This window comes from Mirounga leonina, unplaced genomic scaffold (assembly GCF_011800145.1).
Source record: "Mirounga leonina isolate KUSES-001 unplaced genomic scaffold, KU_Mleo_1.0 Mir_173, whole genome shotgun sequence".
NCBI lineage: Eukaryota > Metazoa > Chordata > Mammalia > Carnivora > Phocidae > Mirounga > Mirounga leonina.
Genome location: NW_023270447.1, coordinates 41,674,153 through 41,686,665, shown reverse-complemented (window position 1 = coordinate 41,686,665; position 12,513 = coordinate 41,674,153). Strand labels below are relative to the sequence as shown.

The 12,513-nt window shown below is 39.2% G+C and overlaps 1 protein-coding gene and 1 pseudogene across 3 annotated transcripts in view; one reads left to right on the top strand and one right to left on the bottom strand.

Moving 5' to 3' along the window:
* The window catches only part of LOC118018957, a 56,451-nt pseudogene that overhangs the window by 16,537 nt on the left and 27,401 nt on the right, over positions 1–12,513 (top strand).
* The window catches only part of JAK1 (Janus kinase 1), a 124,696-nt gene that overhangs the window by 102,797 nt on the left and 9,386 nt on the right, over positions 1–12,513 (bottom strand). Inside the window, exon 1 of one of the 3 annotated variants that reach the window (XM_035018360.1) lies at positions 11,777–12,056. The exons of the other annotated variants lie outside the window; for them this stretch is intronic. The gene's annotated coding sequence lies outside the window, so the exon portion shown is untranslated. Of the gene's footprint in view, positions 1–11,776; positions 12,057–12,513 lie in introns of those variants that run through there. 3 annotated transcript variants of the gene reach the window in all.

The window sequence follows — 12,513 nt, the reverse complement described above, 5'->3', positions numbered from 1 at the left end:
ATAAAATTGAGAAGATATTCATTAAAATATTAACAATGGTTATGACATTCCAAGTGTTTATTTTCTCTTAATTCTAAATCTTCAATAAACAACTTTTACAAAAGCAATGAACATAACCCCTTAAAAAAATAAATAACTTCTAAGGAAGGGAGACAGTAGTCAATATTTTATGTGCAGAGCAAATGACTATCTCCCCAGACACACAATACACCCAACCATTCCATCCTCACATCCCAAGACAGGGACAAGAACAGATAAGGATGGACAAGAACAGATAAGGATGGACAGAATGCCTAGTCTCACACCTCATGATAGCCCTGTGCCCTAGTATCTGGCTTGGAAAACACTGGATTTGAACAGCCCGGGGCCACGTAGGAAAAATGGGAAGGGATCTCTTCACTTGTACAATACTCTCCACATTAACAAGATGGCAGCTCAAAAAAGGTATGGAGGGAAGGGTAAGAACTATCTGCAATGCAAACATAAAAATAAAAATAAATGCATGCCAATGTATGCAAAATAGTATGGAGAGCATGCAAAACCCCGTGGAGAGCAATTTACCATATTAATACAAATTATAAATGCATTTATCTTTTAATCCAACAATACCATCTGGGAATTTGTCCAACCTTGTACATATGAAGAAGCCCTGTTTGCAATAGCAAAAAAAAATGGAGAAAAAAAAATGTCGATGAATATGGGGACTGGTTAAGTAAACATCGTACATTCACAGTGGAAAACGCTGAGGCTCTAATACATATATACATACATACATACACACACACACTTGCATGCATGCATATAAATAAGGAAATACTCTATGTCCTAATTAGGAAAGTGAGGAGGATATACCTTAAAATGAAAAAAGCAAAATGCAGAGGAGTATAGACTATGCTACCCTTTGTACAAAAACAGAGAAGAAAAATATGTACTTGTATTAATTGTATCTGCACACAAGAAATTAATAAAAGCAGGATACTTAAGTAGGCAGAGAAGGAGGCTGACAGGGACAAAGACGGGAGCAAGCCTTTTCAATTTGTACCTTGTTATATTGGTTGGCTTTGAGAACCATGTAAACATAGCACCCATGCCAAACAAAATATCAACACTACCACCAATAACAATAACAACAATAAAAATAATAGTGTTTAAAAGGCTTGCCAAGAAAGCCTGGGTAAGAGGGAGGTTTGCCACCCACAGAGTGAGGATCCCTGGAGCCGAGTAATCTGTCACATAGGGATTCTCTTCTACTTCCCTGGAAGGAGAGAGGAAACCATTTACACACCACCTACACAGGCTATGTTTTTGAATATGCCATCTCATTTAATATTCAAATTAACCCTCGTAGGTACAACCAGGTTCATTTCTGCAAACAAGCAAATGGTGGTAAATAAGTAAGTGGCAAGGCATTAGGTAACTTGCCCAAAGTCACAGGGTTATGACTGGAATTCATGCTCTTACCTGCTGAAACTCTCAAAGGAAAATATTTAAGTCTCAGTAAAAATAAAAATCCTCAAATCAGCCATTCACCCATAACCATACTTCCTTCTACAGTGTTTCCTCTAATATTCTGCTTTCTAGGTTTTGAGAATAAGTGTTTGGTAAATAAAGCAAACATTCTACACTAACAAAAGGATGGTCTACATTTTCCACTTACCGAGCACCAAAAAAGTTAATTACAGATAATGTCATCAGATGCATTTTTCCTTCATTGGGGATGAACTATGGAAATGCGTGCAAAATCTCCAAATAATGAACCTCGGAGGAACCATAGATCATCTTTTGCAGTATGATCAAAATAATGCTTACCACGGAGAGAGGGAGGAAAGAAATAACAACTAACAGCTATTGGGCACTTATATATACTGGTCAGCATTCTAAGTGTTTAGATTTAAGGACTCACTTAATTCTCAAAGCAACCCTATGAAGTAGGTACTATTATTATCTTAGTTTTCCAGATGAGTAAACTGAGACAGAAAAGTTAAATAACTTGCCCACAGAGACTGTCCTAACTCTACTGCCCACACTATTCCCCACCACATAATACTCTCCCCATACAGCATTTCCAGTCTGCCACTGCAGATGAACCTGAGGACAGCCTTCTCTAGCAAATCAGTGAATGATTTATAATCCTATCTATTTAATTGTCTATGTTCTCCTATTCCAAGAGAAGGAGGCTTCAACTGACTGCCAAATGGATCAATGAGATTAAAAAAAAGGTTTATGAGCCCTGATTTCAGAGGTTTGGGCTGAAGTCCAAGCCAGAAATAAAACGGAAAGGCAAGGAGAGAGGAGAGCTGCGCTTCTTACTCGAGCCCCTATCAGTAAATGTTAAGAGAAGGATAAACTAAGCAACACGCCAATTTCCAAACTTACCCTGATTGTGAAATCCTTTATTCATAGGACACCTTCAGAACAAACATACTCAGGGAAGCACTGGACTAAAAGGATGTTTAAAAGTTAAAAACTGGTCAAGCTTGGTGACTAACAGTCCATGAGAGAGGAGTCAAAAAAGCCCCAGGATCGGGCTTAGGTGACCAGTGAGGGTGATAGGAGAGAGAGGTTAAGATAAAGGACAGTTTCTAAAGGAAAAGATGAACTTAGTTTTGGTCCTGTTTGAGTATGAGTTGTCTAAAAACTGCCAGGTCACAAATCAATTGAAACCAGGGTCTCAAAGAGATATTTGTACTTCCAAGTTCATAGCATTATTTACAACAGCCAAAAGGTGTAAAGCAACCCAAGTGTCCGTCGACAGATGAATGGATAAATAAAATGTGGTAGATACATTCAATGGAATACTAATTCAGTTTTAAAAAGGAAGGAAATTCTGACACATGCTGCAACATGGATGAATCTTGAGGACATTATGCTGAGTGAAATAAGTCAATTACAAATGGGTAAATACTGTATTGAAGGAGTTCCAGGCAGGCCGCCCTAAAATGTACCACTCTGGCATATTGATTATTTTGAATTAAAGTTACTTAAGAAATGGCCAGTACAAGAAGGACACTCTGACCCTCCTCTGTCCCCCTGGCAACAGGAAATAAATTCCCCATCTGAAGGGTACACCCCCCTTTGCACCTACAGGACAGAAAGCATCCTTACTGCTAAAAATAGGAAATTCAGGGTGGAGAAGGCTATAGAAACGTAACTTGTTACTTCTTCATTAATTTGCTACCCCAAGCCCAGACTTTTTGTCTTGCCAATTCTTCACAAATTTATTGTTTAAGGTATAAAAAGCTGCCTGCTTTGGTCACTTCTTTGAGTCTCATATTTTTATGAGCTCCCATATGTATAAAATTAAATTTGTTTTTCTCCTGTTGATCTAGCTGATGTCAATTTAATTATTAGACCAGCCGAAGAACTGATCTACAAGAAAGGAAAAATTTTCCACCTCTACAGTAGGATTCTACTCACATGAGGTACCCAGAGTATCACATTCATAGAGACAGAAAGTAGAATGGTGGTGGCCAGGGGCTGGAAGAAGGGGAGAATGGGGGGGAGGGGTGTACATTTAATTGGGAACGTATTTTCCGTTTTGCAAGATGAAGAGAGTTCCGGAGACAAGTTGCACAACAATGTGAATGTACTTGACACTACTGAGCTGTAACTTAAAAATGGTGAAGATGATAAATTTTATGTTGTGTATTTCACCATAATTAAAAACAAATTTTTTTTTTAACTGCCAGTTCAGGATGTTATGGTAGACATTATCTGTCTAGAAACCTCTCATCCCATTTGGTTCTGTTAAGACTACAGTTCAGTGTCCTGCTTGACCCCCCTCCATGACCCAGGCCTGACCAACCACTATTTGCCTCTGGGATCAAAGGGTGACTCAAGAGACCTTCAAGGAGATCTGATGAATGGAAGCTGAAAGAATATCATCTTGAGGCAGCCAGTTGTTCTCTTTCAAGCTACCTGGAGAAAACTTACTGTGGCAAGAAATGAGACCAATGAGAGAAACAGAAACAGGACTCCTAATGAAGAGATCATACCTTGATATCACTGAAGTTCACGGATTCTCCCCCCTCCTCCTCTTAAGAGGTTCTCAGTACATGGGCCAATAAACCCCAATATCTTGTTTTTTTGTTTAAGTCACCAGGAGAGAAGACAGAAATCCAAAAAGAAAAGCAATCACGCTGAGCTATAGGTCCTTGAATAAGAATTTTCTCTCCATAGCTCATTCTGGAATTTTATCTGCAGTATCACATACCTTTAGTAGAACAGTAGTACACAATTCCAGGATTTTGTGAGTACAATTTCAAATTTAACATAATCTTTCCAGTTGGTAAATATATCACTATGTTAGGCCAGAATGCTATTGCATTTATGAAGAAAAAAATAATTTAAAAAAAATCATTAAATCTACACTAGATTATATACAGGTGAAACACACAAAGCATAAAAGGTTTATATAGAAATAGACGAATTTAGAAGTATAAATGTTTCTAAATTACCTGAGGTATAGCATAGAAAAGAGTGCCGATATTATGACCTGAAATGGAGGCTTTTGATGGAACAACTAACACTGATATCAAAGAACAGGAAGATAATACACAGATAAGATCTCTCATCTGTGCTTAAAGAACTTAACCCTTTACCAAGTCTTCAACTAAATGCTCCATTAACTACAGGTTCCCTTGGTTTGGTTTTCACTAATTATTAACACAGTTTAATTTTATCAAATACAAATCTAATAAAAAATGATAGAACTGCCTAGATAATGGCTCTCTTATATGAACCAGGAGGCATGAAGAAAGGAGCAAATAAAGAGAAAAATTAATATGGCGAGCATGGTGCTAGCTCAGCAGACTTTGTCTGACTTAAGCAAAGAGGCTATCTAAAAAGCTGTCATGCTAGGAGTTAATATCAAACCAGTTTCCCATGTAGAATCTGAAAGGCCTATAGCATAAGGCTGCACAGAGGTGCCTGAAGCAAAGATCTTGAAAGTGTACTATGCTCCCCAGGGAATGCAGTTAAAAGCTTGTTGTCACAAGTCTCTGCAGAAATAAACTAGCCTTGCTGATTTCACTGAAGCCGACCTGACCAATAAAATAACTTCAGAACACTGAGAATACTATCCATGTGAAATCTTTATAACCACTAATCAGTAAAAGATCCATCCTCTGAAATTGCTTTTGGGTATCCATCTTTGTCATGAAAGATTAGCAGCCAGTAGCTTAATCATGCGGGGTGGCAGCGGGGAGAAGACCCTATTTTACTTGGAAGAGTTTTCAAGATTTACCACAACACACCTGGTAAACACAAAATGGTAAAGCCTCTCTCTTCCACAAGATTATCTTACAGCTATTTAAGGTGGCTTCCACCTCACACCTTCAAAGTAAATCTTGGAATCTGGCAGCCCAAAATGCTTACGGTACTATGGGGGAAATCTAACCTTTAGAAACACTGCTCAGGCATCCAAAGTCCCCAGAACCATATATTCAAACAAAGAACCTACAGAACTCGCTGTTCTAGAACACCCAACTGGGCAGATGTAAGATGTTTCCATTAGACTACAGCATATGCTTTTTAAATCATGGCATAAATAAGTATCCAAAATCTTAAAATGTGAAAAAAAATTCAGAAAACAGTATCATTTGCAGTCTCCTAAGGAAATAATCAGAAAATTACACAAAAATGGAGGCATAAAGATGTTTTCAACAGGATTATTTACAGTAGGAAAAACAATGTATGTTCTTCTTTAGAGGGTTAAATAAATGAACTTTCATTCATCCATACTATGAAAAACTATATACTGTAAAAAGTTATGTCACTCCAACCAAAATTTATTACCACATGGGGATAAAACTGTGAGGAATCACTTGGTTAAAAAAAAAAACAGATTACAAAACAGCATTATGTTTTATGATCTCCTTGAAATTTTTTTAATTTATAGGTCCATTATTCATGAAACAAACTCTGAAATCATAAACACTAAAATATTAACATAAATGTTTATCTGATAGGTCTTGGAATTTTTATTTCTTAATTTTTCTAAAATTCAAGTACAGTATTTAACTTTTTTAAAATGCTAAATAAAATTTTTAAAGAAGAATCCAGGAGCCACAGCAAGTTTCAAATGATTGCCTTGGAAGCGCCAATATTAGGCTTACATCCTGACTTCTCTGAAAGTAAATAAAATGGCTAAAAGTATTCTGTATGAAACTATACTTGTTGGACATAGACTGGATAAATTATCTGAAATGCCAAAATAACTCTTTAGAGAAACAACTAAAAATCCAAGTGCCTAGTGTCTATAGAAACTAAACATAATATGGATCAGTAAAGACTCCACAGAATATATATCCTTCTTGTATAAAATCAAATGGTTACAATTATTTTGAATTTGTAGGCTGTAGCTTTTTAATGACTTAAGAAAAAGTTCAGAAGAAGTTTAAAAATTTTTCTCTCCTCAGAGGGCCAGGTCAAGGTGAGCAGACTATCTTACTTTTTGAGGTACCAGGTTTCAGCCATAAATACCTTGACTCAATTATTTCCTGAGGCTTCACTCCCACAGTAAAAATATGGTGAGAGCTGGCCTCACGGCAAGAACAAGACAAGGACAGGTCATTCTGACCCAGTTATGTGATCAAGGCCTTGACTATGACCAGAAGGCAGCAGGCATACAGACCAAGCCTCTAGGAGTCTCTGTGGAGCCAGGTGGCAACAGAGGAGCCACTGAGCTGCTGGAGGTTAGCAGAATGCAACAGCGGGGAGGCATTGCAGGCTGTGCTGTCCCCTCAGACCAGTCAAGAACAGTCAAGTGCAGCCCTGGGGCCCAGTGGGAGAATCCAGGGCTTGGGTCTAGCTCACAATCACTTCACCTCTCTGAATCTTAGCTGCCTTAAGTCTCAAATGAAAGTTATACAGGAGAGCTCCTTTTTATCTGTATTGAGCTCTCAACACTTTGTTTTTTGCTGTTCTAATATTAGCCGTTACCTCCATTAAGGTCTAATAGGCTGGGGTGCTTTGTAAAGTGTCTTTTCTTCTCATAAAAGGAACAACATAAAAAAGAAATGCCAGTCAAAATATCAAATAGGCCTTTCACAACACAAACTCATAGTCAGCATCTTATGATTAGCATTTATGTGTTCAATAATACTTACTGACCATCTGCTTGACAGCAGGCACAGGGCTGAACTAGAACTAAAGGATAATCAAGAGGGACTTGGTCCCTAACCTCTGGAACTTCCAGTGAGGCAAGAGCCAAAGAGAGCAGCTTTACCTCTCTTCTCCCACAAGACACTGCCCTTTACAATGTCCAATGTCCAATGTCCAATGGGTGGATCCTACAGGATCCCAATTTCTCTTAAATAATCTCTAAATCTTCTACCCACAAATGTATCTTAAACTTCTCACAACTATTTCAACAAATGGGCATTTAGTTTCCTAAATTCTACATGTAAATACCTTCTGTATAATTTTATCACTCAATCACAAATCCAGCATGAGGCTTTTTTTTTTAAGTACGTTCCATGCTCTGCATGGAGTCCAATGCGGGGCTTGACCTCATGACCCTGAGATCGAGACCTGAGCTGAGATCAAGAGTCGGACGCTTAACCGACTGTGCCACCCACGTGCCCCGAGGTTGTATTTTTAAAAATACCCTAAAATGGTGGCCCACAGAGGTCTTGGGCAAGTCATGTGAATGCTCTGATCCTTAGTCTTCTGTTATAAAACTGGGGAAGTATCCCTGGGTGATTCCTATTTCTTCCAACTCTTACAATTATTATAAGATTTTCTGATCATTATGTGCTGCAAACCTTTAAACAACACCAACTAGAAAATGTCTATAAACTTAGAACCCAATATGCTGGGATTCATGGCAGACCTGTCTCCATGATTCCTTAAAACCATTAGATATATCACTTCTAACCTGAGAAAAGTAAACAAGACTCCAAGCCAAGAAAGAACTTGTTTGACTGCTTTCCTTGCCTCCCAATTATCAAAGCAATATTCTCTTAAGTGTCTGGCTCCCAAATACCTTTAAATGTCTCAATTCAGCCTAGCATAAGCAGTATTTTCATCTGATTGCTAACTGTGTGGCAATATTCCTCTTTCAATGATGCCTGACCCTTACTGCATTGACTTTTTTTTATTGAACCATATCGAGCATACAGAAGTATAAAAAAAATTGATTTTTTTTTAAGAGGACTAAATAGGTCTCTTAATAGGGTTCCTAGTATGTGCCAAACACAATGGTGGTGGTTGGGAATACAAAGGTCAGCCACAGATGAGAACAGACAGCTAAACAAGTAAGTGCAATAATGTGTGTAAATTCCAGAATGTGCCTAGTTCAGGAGTGACATATAAGCCTTTCACATGTATCAAGGCAGGTAACACACTCACACAAATACACTGGTACTCTCTGGTTTATGAAAGGTTTTGGCTTTTTAAAATTCATTCCCAGTTGGGTGTCTGAAATTTAAAGCACATTCTCCCCCAACACACACTGCTATAAATGTGGTTAGGTTTCCAAGCCAACACACAAAAGACCAATTTAATACATAAAGTATATGAAACAACATACATCTGCCCTGCAAAGAGAGCAGAAAACATTAGTGCAGCCAAAGAGAACTGCGAGTGATCCTGTCATCTTGAAAGCTGGAACTTAAGGGTAAGCAGAGTGGAGGTTAATAAGGGGTGCAGATGGAGTGGTAAGGAGGTGCCTGTCAGCTTTAAGGCAACTAATCTCAGGAATTTGGAGACCAAGGGCCAGGTAGACCTCACTTCGATCAAATCCAGGTTCCTCCACTTAAAAACTGGTGCCTTTAAACATGTTATTCAGTCATTCTTAGCCTCAGTGTACCAATCTGAATGTCGGGCACAGAGTAAGCATTCAATACACAATAAAGTAGGTTTATACATTTTTTTATTTGCTTGAGGCTATATAGCTTTCATCTTCTTTGGCTTTAAAGTACCTTTAACACATAGCTGGGTTTATCATTCATTGTCAGAAAATGTTCAGTTTCCACATGAAACAAAACCAGATTGGGGCGCCTGGGTGGCTCAGTTGGTTAAGCGACTGCCTTTGGCTCAGGTCATGATCCTGGGGTCCTGAGATGGAGCCCCGCATCAGGCTCCCTGCTCAGCGGGGAGTCTACTTCTCCCTCTGACCCTCCCCCCTCTCATGCTCTTGCTCTCTCTCAAACAAATAAGATCTTTAAAAAAACAGATTTTTTAAGTGTCTAGACAAGAAATGTACAAGGAAGAGGACTGCTGAGAGCATATGAGAAAAGGACAGCCTGAATTAAAATGAAGTCACTAAGAAGGGACGGAAGATAGGGGGAAAAGACAAATTTGTAATATAAAGGACGTATCAGAATCCTCCTGGTAAAAGAAGATATGAGAGGGAATTCCAAGGAATTTCCAGGGACTTATGGACTGTCTACACAATGAGGGGAAGACAGGAGGGATCATAATAGTGGCAAGCCCTGATGGGGTGCTGGCATACATATACACACATGCGTGCGCGTGCACGTGTGCTCATGTAATCCTCACAACCTAAAAAGTAAATGCAATTATTATCCTCATTTTACAGAGGAGGAAACCAAGACAAAAGAGACTGAAGAACTTGCCCAGGATCACTCAGCTAGTACAATAAAGCAGAATTCAAACCCACAGACTCTAGTTCCAGATTTGGAAGTCTGAGCCACTATGTTATACTGATGCTTTTGTAGCTTTGGGAAGCCAGCCATTTGCATAAGGGGGTTTCCTGCATCAGAAGTTCATAACTTGAGTAATATCTATCAATAAAGTTCCCACTTAAAAACATCTAAACATTACATCATCATTTACAGATTCCCTGGCAATGAATTTTCCCACTCCCTGGGGTGGGAGTGGGTAACTAACATTTATTGAATGCTGCTGAGTCTTGCTGAATCCCAGGCACCATCTGAAGCTATTCCATATATTTTACCTCATTTAACCCTCACAAAACCACCTTTGCGATAGGCACTATTAAATCCATCTTACAGCTGAGAAAAACTGAGGACCAATTATGAGCCCAAAGTCACAGAGCCAGCAAGTGGCAGAGGACAGCCTCAGACCCAGCTCTTCCTGGTTCCAAGTCCAGGCTGCTTTTCACAACACATCTGGTATACTCAGATCCAAACACTGTAAACATGGGACATGTTATCTAATAACCAGGTAATAAAAAGTAACAGTAAACCACGTTTGATTTATACTGTCAAAAATATTTCACAAGTACTGAACTCTGTTTAGGACAGCTAAATGAACCCAGTCACCTGTTTTACCCCTTTTCCCCCACAAAAACCAATCCTTTCAGATCCTCTTTATTACCTAGCCATCTAACAATACCAAATACAACAATACAGGTGCACAAGGCACTTCTCTGAGAACCAAAATTGCTTCAGAAGCATTACACTGTAAAACAGGATAGAAACAAGTTCCATAGATTTAAATGCCAAAGTCAGAAAAACAAAAAACTAACAAAAACAAAACAAAGAGGCAAGAGACAAGACAGTAAAAAGGGTTCTTTAAGAGAAGGGTTTTCCAGTTACACCTCAGTAAAGCTGGGGGTATCAGAGAAAGAGTAGATAGGACGTTTGTTTTTGTTTTTGTTTTTAATGCAAGAGAGCTTCAAATTTGAATTTCAGGTCTGCCATTTTTTAGCTTTGTTTGCTCATCTGGAAAATGATGCTGTTAAGATCCAACTCTCTGGCTGTTAAAAGATTAAATACCAAACGCAGAGCACGTATAACAGCTGACACATAAAAGTTTACTAATCTTGAGTCTCATCCTCTTGCTCCCTCTCCTTCCTATTTGCAAAGATGTGCTACACACCACAAACCTGGGAGACATAACCTGCCCCCAAGCTACCACCTTGGTGTCACCTCAGGATGGGTAAACTAAGGGGCTAGTACTATTTATATTCCTATCGCCAAAAAAGTTGAGGGTACCAATATAAATATAAAAGACACATACAACAGAACCATTCATTAAAGCAAGGACGTAATACATGTGACATGTGATCTGGTGGGAGACTGAGGCAGGGAGACTATTGTAAAAAAATGGATAGCAACCTAAAACAAGCAAATAACTTGGCCCTGAACTTTCTGGCAAGGAAATGTTACAAATTAAAAAGCACTCTTTTCTCTTTTTTATAAAAGGAAACATATCAATTCCTGAAGAGGAACATCAGTAATTTGCCTGAATTTATTTATCTAAGGAATTGACAGGACCAAGAATACAAGTCTTCCAAAATACCGGTTCTTTCACGAAACTATACCTCTTTATATAAGACTCAAGGATTTAATCTGAACAAATTTCCATCAGCAAAACATTCCCATTTACAATGTCTACAAATTGTATGTATCTACACAGGACTTAGCATTTACTCAATAAAGACCCAAGTGCCTACAGTGAAAGGCGGTATGATAGTGAATGAGACCATTCCTGGCCTCAAGGACCTTGGGACGGGACAGTGGGAGCCAGCTTATGAAAGAATTGAGGCATAAGGCAGAACACGATGCCCTAGAAAAGAGGACTGCATATCACCAGAGCACTACACGTATATGTACCTCTTGTTGGGCAGGAGGAGTAGGGATCAGGGACCTTTGAAAGGGACTTGAAAGGTACAGAATTTTGGCAGATGGAGAGCACAAGCCATGGCAAAGTGCATTAGAAAAGAAGAATGCAAAAAAAAACAGAAGAGATGTTTAAGGCCTGAACGCAAAACAGTAAATCATCTAATTTGGCACAATGCAGAAAGGGAGAAATGGGAGAAGCAGCTGAAAAGTTGAGGTCTTACCATGAGGAGCCCTGAATGCCACACTAAGGTGGAGTTCAGATTGTTTTCCGTACGCAATAGGGACTGACGAAGGCTTATGGTCAGGACAGTTCTATGACCTGAATCCAGCTGCAAAATGATTCAATGTGTGTGTGGAGGACAGACTGGAGGCAAAGGGCTGGAGGCAGGCAGAGCACATTAGAGATCGCTGGGATCACTCTGGTAGAAGAAAGCTCGGTCAGAGGCAGGGAGTGGTGAGCAGGCAAAGGTGCAGATACTGGGACGAAGCACTGAGAGCGCTGGGCAGACTACGGGGGTGGGATCTGCGGGGTGGGGAGAAACGAAAGGGGACAAGTCAAGATGAGTCTAAGGCAGGGGTTGGCAAACTTTGGCCCATGCACCAAATCTGGCCTATCTTCTATTCTGTACAGCTAAGAAGCTGTACAACTTTTCACATTTTTAAGTGGCTGGGGGAAAAAGTAATATTTTGGGACAAGTGAAAAATCAAATTTCAGGGTCCATACATAAAATTTTATTGGAACACAGCCACATTCATTGGTTTATATATTGTCTACATTTGCTTTAGATCTACAAAAGAATTGTGTAGTTATGACAGAGGCGGCCTGGCCCTCAACACTGAAAATATTTACTGTCTTTTCCTTCACGGAAAGTTTTCTGACCACTCATCTAAGAGGTTTTGAGGGTGGTGAACAGAGATGGTATTAAGAGGAACAGAGAAATCTTCCATTGGTATGGTG